Below are 7,637 nucleotides of genomic sequence, written 5' to 3' on the forward strand. Positions count from 1 at the left end.
CACACACTCTATGACACCCCTTTTTGTCAGGAAGTTGCGTCTCCCCATACCCCAATTCAAGGTACTCGCCATCCCCACCCACGGGGGAGGACCCAAAGTTTGAGAAACGCTGCATTAAAAATACTGATGATCAATGATGCAAAACAAAATAATAGTAAAAATATTCAGTGGCGTTGCTAGGAATTTTTCATCATTTGGGAGCCCGGGAGGGGCTGGACCTCTTTGGGGGCCCCTGCATTTTGCGTAATATTGAATATTGTAAAAAACAGTCATTTGAGGCCCCCCTCAAGTGGGGGCCCGGGGAGATTTTCCATTCCCCCCCCCTCCCTCACCCTTGCTACGCCACTGATAATATTCCAATATGGAATACTTCACAATTTTGTAAAAATAAATCACTTAATAGAAGATAATTAAAATTTATTTTAAACTAGAACACAAATGAACTTATTGTAGATTTATATCTACACTCTCTAATTGGCCCAAACTATTCTTTTCTCAACTAACAGCCATCTCAAATAAAAGTGACAATATTTTAATGTTGACTTTGTACTTACTAGGAACTAGAGTCTAGATCTAGATCTAATTAGAGGGCGCCTATTCAACTCAAAACCAATATTGCAAACAGCCCGCGAAAATTCAATGCCAGGGGGGAGCCGGCACATACGGAAAAACCTATGGGAACCCCAGCGCGCCGCTTTTTTTTTCTTTTTAAAGTTTTCAAAATACCCCCCCTCCAAAGTTTTCAAAGTATAATGGAATCAATAGAATTTAAATAAAATATTTAAGTAATTTTTATTTTTTTTTTTTAAAAATTAAAAAAAAGGATGTACAAATTGCAAAATTAGTTCGGTTAAGATAAGGAGGGTTCGTTCGGTTCGGTTCGTACCAAGCAGTTTCAAAGTTCGGGTTCGGTTCGGTTCGGTCATAAGTAAGGATCGAGTTCGGTTCGGTTCGTTTCCCATCTCTAGCAAAAACACATATAAAATAAGAAGGTCATACAAACTCGCAGCCATTTGGAACAACAGGTCAATGCTATTTTTGCATTCTAAGTACACTCTGGTGCAAAGTCTCTAGAGGACTCGTGGAGCAGGGTGGAGGAAGTACCTGGGACAAAGCTTATCTAAGGTGAAGAACCGCAAAATCAATGTCATATATCTCAGTACTGCAGAAATAAGCTGCCTTTTTCTATATAAAACAAAATTAATTATCACTAATTCATTAATTAACTTGTTTTTTTTAATTGATTCGTGTATTGTCATTGAGTGTGAATAATAATACGAAATTTCATCTTGATCCGAGAAGGGCAGTGGGAATTTTTTTTTTAACAAAAAGTATTAAGTAAAGTAACCTAACATATACAGTAGCATTTATTCTCCTTTTTTGATACAAAACATAATAATTAATTACCAATAATTATTTGATCAATTTTTGAATCATTCATGTTTTAACTAGTTGCAACAAATAATTATGTCAAGTTTCAACGTAATCCGGGATTGTAAGTGGGAGAAACAACATGTACACAAATTGTACCAGACACAGTGGCGTAACTAAGGGGGGTGTGGGGGGGGGGGAGAATTAAATTTTTAAATACATAAATTAATATATTTGATAGACAAATAGTGTCAACAGGTGTCTTTTTTTTTCAACATTTATGGATTAAATTTATCACAAAGACTAAACCTAGATCTAGGTCTATCAGTACGTTGACTTTGTTGACATTTTAAAAATATTTTTTCCCACAGAGATCAAAGGTTTTTTTAAAGTTAATTTTACATTTTAAACTTTGTTGCCACGAATAAAACTGCATGATATACAGCGAATTCCAGGTATCTTGTTACCTTTACTAATAGATCTAAATGGCGAGTATTTTATGGCTACACTAATTAACCTTGAAGCAAAATTTACAGAATCGAGTATAACAGATCTAAAAGTTATTCTTAACAATGCTAAAATAGTCCATTATTCGGGTTTGGCGTCTATAATTTCAGAATTAAACTTCACACTCGAGTTATTACCCCTCTATTAATCTTTCCTCCATTCAATAGAAACTCCCTTTTTATTTCCATCTAATCCTTTTGCTTTCGCACAAAACATAAACAACAAACAATGACGTAATATCATATAATATTAGCACATCCTTCCTATTGAAGTAATTATCACATCCTTCCTTTTAAAGTTCTTAAGAGTGATATCTACTAGCAGGGCCGGCCCTAGCATTTGCGAGGCCCTATGCGAAACGGATCGCGCGGGGCCTTGTCTGGGTAAGGATAAGCATAATGTCAAAAATTTTTTTTTTGAATTAGAAAATAGGCCTACTTTCGTTTTTGCAATAAATTTTTATCAAATTAAAGCTCCCAATGCCACTTTTTATTTATTGGCACCCCAAAATGTCAATTTGGTCTATTCTTCAGGAGATCTAAATAAATTCAAAAAAGTTCAGGACTTTATCGCTTATTTTGCCTTTTCATGGGATTTCCTGGAGGCCCTGGAAAATCAGGAGGTCAGGAAAACCCTGCTAATTTATTTACGTTATAATGGTTTAATTTAATACTTAGAATTAGCGCGGGGCCTATGAAAGCGCGGGGCCCACTGCGACCGCATAGGCTGCAGAGGCCTAAGGCCGGCCCTGTCTACTAGGAACTTTAACAATTCGTCCACTTCCGGTTGTCTTGACTGGCACAACAAGTTCTCAAGACATTGGTCTATAATTGTCTGTTTCGTTTGTTCCAACAGTTTGCAGTTCATTGTCTTCATCGGTTTCATAGTACCCAGAGATGTCTTCATCGAAACTCTTATTCAAAAAGCGTTGATTTCTTCTGTATGTTTTTCCATCGTTTGTCTTTATGATGTAAGATCTGGGTGCTGAATGTTTTTTTATGACAACTGCTTTCTGCCATGTTTGACCTAGACTAACTCTCCGACAGAATAATCTTTAGGTAGTCTAGCTTTTGCATCGTATTTCACTTTGCTTTTCATCTGTCGTTCGTTGAGTAATGTCTCTGCATTTTCAGCTACCGATGGTTTCAATAGTTTGGGATCAGTTGGAATGATTCCCTGAGTCTTCTACTCGTCAGCAGTTGTGAAGGTGAATACGGCAGTCCGCTTATCGGAGTATTTCTATACTCGAGCATAACGAGATATGGATATTTCCCACTTTTGTATGCTCTGAATCCTTTTGCTTTCGCACAAAACATAAACAACCAACAATGACGTAATACCATATAATATTAGCACAGAATCTTCTTCATGCAGTGGAAAATTAAGAATTTTTTGCATATCTTGAATTCTGGTCAAAGCTTCTGCGCCCAATTAATATAGTTCAGAAGAAACTACAAAAGTCTGGACTGCATATACGGGAAGCTGCTAAAGAAATTAGTACCCTTTCATGCTTTCTGCAAAATGATGAGAAACTGACAAAAACCCAATCCATCGAAAAAGCAAAAGTAGGTAGTGAATACTATGGATTCCCTGTAATCAAAACAACCAAAAGAAAGAAAAGACTTGATGGGAAGTTGAGTTCTAATGTAGGACTGTCAATAGAACTGCAATTCAAACGTGTTGCGATAGAAGTGCTGGACAGATTTCATATGGAGATGAAGGGCAGATTCCAAAGGCTGGAAAGAAAATGGATACCTTTGGGTTTCGTCTTGAACCAAGACACCTGTTAGATGAAGACACGCTTATGACAAACTGTGTTACTTTTCCTGTTTGTAGGATGAAATAAATGGAAAATCGCTTTTTAAATGATGTCATTGATGCACGAGCACTTTTCATGAACAAACCAGTAATACAATCACCAATAGACATATTTAGGTAAAAAGGCTTCATATGGTAATTACGTGTGCTCAAACTTTGCAACCTCCTCCGAATACCGCTAACTCAGACCACTTCCATTACATCATGTGAGAGATCATTCTCAAAGCTTATGTTCATCAAAAACTATCTCAGGAGCACAATGACGCAAGAAAGGCTTATCATGGCTTTAATGTCAGTGAAGTCACAAATACTAGAAAGTATCGATGTAGATGTTGTTATAGATGTCTTTGCTGAACAGAATGCACGACGTGAAGCGATATCAATTGAGAGTTGTCACTTGTACATTATTTAACTAATAAACAACGGCAATATTCATTAAAAGAGTCTTCATGATTATTTTTTGTTAAGTTTACTGATATACTGAACCAATTTGATTTTGAGCTTATATATATTTGCGTACATTATCACATGTCATATGTCGAATGTCAAAATGCAAGGGGCCCCCAAAGAGGTCAATCCCCCCGGGCCCCCAAATCCCTAGTTACGACCCTGACCAGACAGACAAACAGACAGACAGACAGAGTCAGTTGATATAATCTTTAAAAAAACGTCTCCTCAAAGATTCGAACTGAAACCGCCTTAATTGGGTAGATAACCAAGCGATTTATTACCAAGACACATGCATATTTCATTATTATTAATACTATTTTCCACCTCCTAAGTCTCACTAACATAGCACTTCAGGTTTGAGCCCGTTTAACAGAGTCGAAGATGTTGAACATTTTCTCACATATGAATTTTTTTTTTCCTAGTCAAATTTTGTCTTTGACTGTTGTTAGTACTGCATTGAAATCAGTCCTCAAATATTTATTCAATACTGAGTTGTGTGTGTGTATGTGTGTGCGTCTGTGTGCTTATCCCTTTTCTGTATAAACATTTTTGTTATCAACGCGGAAAGCGTTGTACGTTTGTATAGAATGTAAGAACGCTAATCCAAGGTCAATAATTATTCCATTATCTCTGTTTCCATGACGTAAATTCTTGACGCCTGTTCCTACTACAACTTTGCAATAACGGTAAACGTAGCTTTTTTAATTTTGCCATTGACAGGCTGAAGTGGGGCTATTGTATTGGTGCACAATGCAATAAATCTTTTTTCCCTTTCCAGCTTGAGGATTTTTTTCTCTCCCCCTCCCCCCGCCACATATATATATATATATATATATATATATATATATATATATATATATATATATATATATATATATATATATATATATATTAAATGAAATATCTATATATATCTATATCTATCTATCTATTATATATATATAGAGAGAGATTGAGAGAGAGAAAGAGAGATATAGATTTAGATATAGATATATATATGTATCTCTCTGTCTGTCTCTGTGTGTGTGTGTGTGTGTGTGTGTGTGTGTGTGTGTATATATATATATATATATATATATATATATATATATATATATATATATATACAAAACAGATTTTTATTACATTTTGACCCTTTATTTTTTCGAAAGGCGTTTATTGTACCATAGAATAGGTTCTCATGGAGTTAGTGGAAAATTGTAGACACCTCGCCCTTGCCAGCAAGGGGGCCTGGGGGAGTGGTGTAGGCTACCCCTGCGGGGTTCGGGGCAGAGCCCCGCCCCCAAGCATTATTTCCGGTATTTAAAGCCAAAAAATGCATATTCTGAGGTATCTACACTGCATTATTCTGCTATTAAAATTTTTAGTTCAAAAACCTAATCTGCTATTCTTACTTACTTAGGACTTAGATCCTCCCGCGCCTTTCGGTGCAATGGCGGCAACCTGCCTCCTCAAAAATCTATCACTGGCAATGTGTGAATCCACTTCCCACCGGTGTCCACCTGCTCTGAGGACCTTCATAAAAGTGTGATGGCAAGTTTTACTAGGATGTCCCTGTTTGCTCTTTCCTCGTAATGGCCTCCGAGTCATCGCAACTCTGGGTATGCGTAATTCATTTTGTCGGAGAACATGTCCCAAAAACATTATGCTTAGATCTGCAACAACTTTACTAAAGGGTCGACTTCCTGTTCGGTTTAGGATTTCCTTGATTGAGACCCGATCTCTATAACTGTCTCCTAAAATCCGTCTTAGTCATCTTTGTTGAGCCACATTTAGTCTTTTTAAAATTTCGGCAGATGACTTTTCACTGCACTTTATTAATGGAGCCTAGCGAATGGTAGATATTTGTAACATCTCTTGGTTACGCTCTAAAGATTAGGTGACTGTAGTTTGTTTCAGATTTTATATCGAAAAGGGAAGTCACCCCCTCCGAATTTAATTTACGATCAAATCCTCTCTTCAATATAAGACTAAAGCGTACATCAGTCACCAGATTCTATGAGAGTAGCCAAGAGGGGTTTTGTGATTAAAACCCCTCTCCAGCGGGGTTTGAACCTAAAAAATACCTCTTCAATATAAAAAAAGCAAATGCCACACTTAAAATTTTATGAGCGTAGCCAAAAGGGTTTTGAGTGTAAACCCCCTCCTCCAGAGGGCTTTAAATTTAAAACCCCTTCAGATGATGAGTTTAAAACCATCTCCAACGGGATTTTGATACTAAAAAATACCTCTTCAATAAAAAAAAAAGCAAATTACATACTCAAAATTTTATGAGCGTATGCAAGAAGGGTCTTGAGTTTAAACCCTCTACTCCAGAGGGCTTTAATTTCAAAATAATATTTTGATAAGGTTTTCATTGTATGGCCAATAAGCTTTTTCTTCCCCCCAAGATATACATAAACTGTACAATTTATTGGAAGATCATTGAAGCCATTTTTTGAAATACATGCTATCCGTTTACAAAATTTCTACCTTTTTAAAATCGAGAAGAGAATTCAAACTAATAATGCTACTTAAAAAATGTCCGCAATAGATACATGCATAAAAAGTTTGGACTGTGCACCTACAATGATACTTTTGTGAATGCTTTTTTTTTTCGGTCTGTGTGGTGTCATTAGTAAAAGTGTAAACAATAATAATGCAATAATATAAAATTTATAAAAGACAATTATTTATGCGTTCATAGGTACAAACGTTTTTTAGACATGTAAGATTTTCTTTCAACAAAAATAAATAAAAACTAAATATTTGCATTGTATGAGCAGGGGGCAGTGGAAAGGGGTTGTACCTTTGATGGTCCGGCATGATGCACCTTTCGGTGGACAACCACAATAGTCTTCTTTTTTTTTTTTTTGCCGGTCGTTGGCTTGTAGACCAAAACTGCAGGTAGACAACTAAACCGCTGTAGGCGTAGTATAGTTTAACTTTAAATAACTTGAATAGCTTCTTTGTGAGCAACATGGAGTCTAACTTTTATTATAATTTAGACAAATTTAACTTGAGAGGAAATGAAATAAATGTAATAGACAGTAATAATATAAAATGGTATTTTGAACAAATGTAATAAAAACACGTCTGTTCACTCTGGCATTCTAGAGTCGTCTGGCCTACCCATGACAGCTAACAACAAAGACGCTTATCTTGTAAGATTCACACTGCATTCACACCAAACAATCCGTAGATTCTTCTCAACATTACCAAAGAAACACATACACAGGCACACTCTATAACAAACTTCTAACCCATAAATCTCTCACTTATGGCTCCTAGCGCCGTGGCCTGGAGAATCACCTCGGAGTGAAACAAGGCTGTCTACTTTAATGTCTTACTTAAAAGGATATTGGAACATGCTCTCAAAGGTCACAAAGGGTACAGTAAGCATATAAAAAACTTAAACAAATTAATTCCACTTATCTTATTCATGGCAAACCAGTAACACAGACTAAAAACGCAAAATATCTAGGTGTTATAATAAATGAAAAACTGTCATG

This window comes from Biomphalaria glabrata, chromosome 10 (genome assembly GCF_947242115.1).
Source record: "Biomphalaria glabrata chromosome 10, xgBioGlab47.1, whole genome shotgun sequence".
In the NCBI taxonomy this organism is placed as follows: Eukaryota; Metazoa; Mollusca; class Gastropoda; family Planorbidae; genus Biomphalaria; species Biomphalaria glabrata.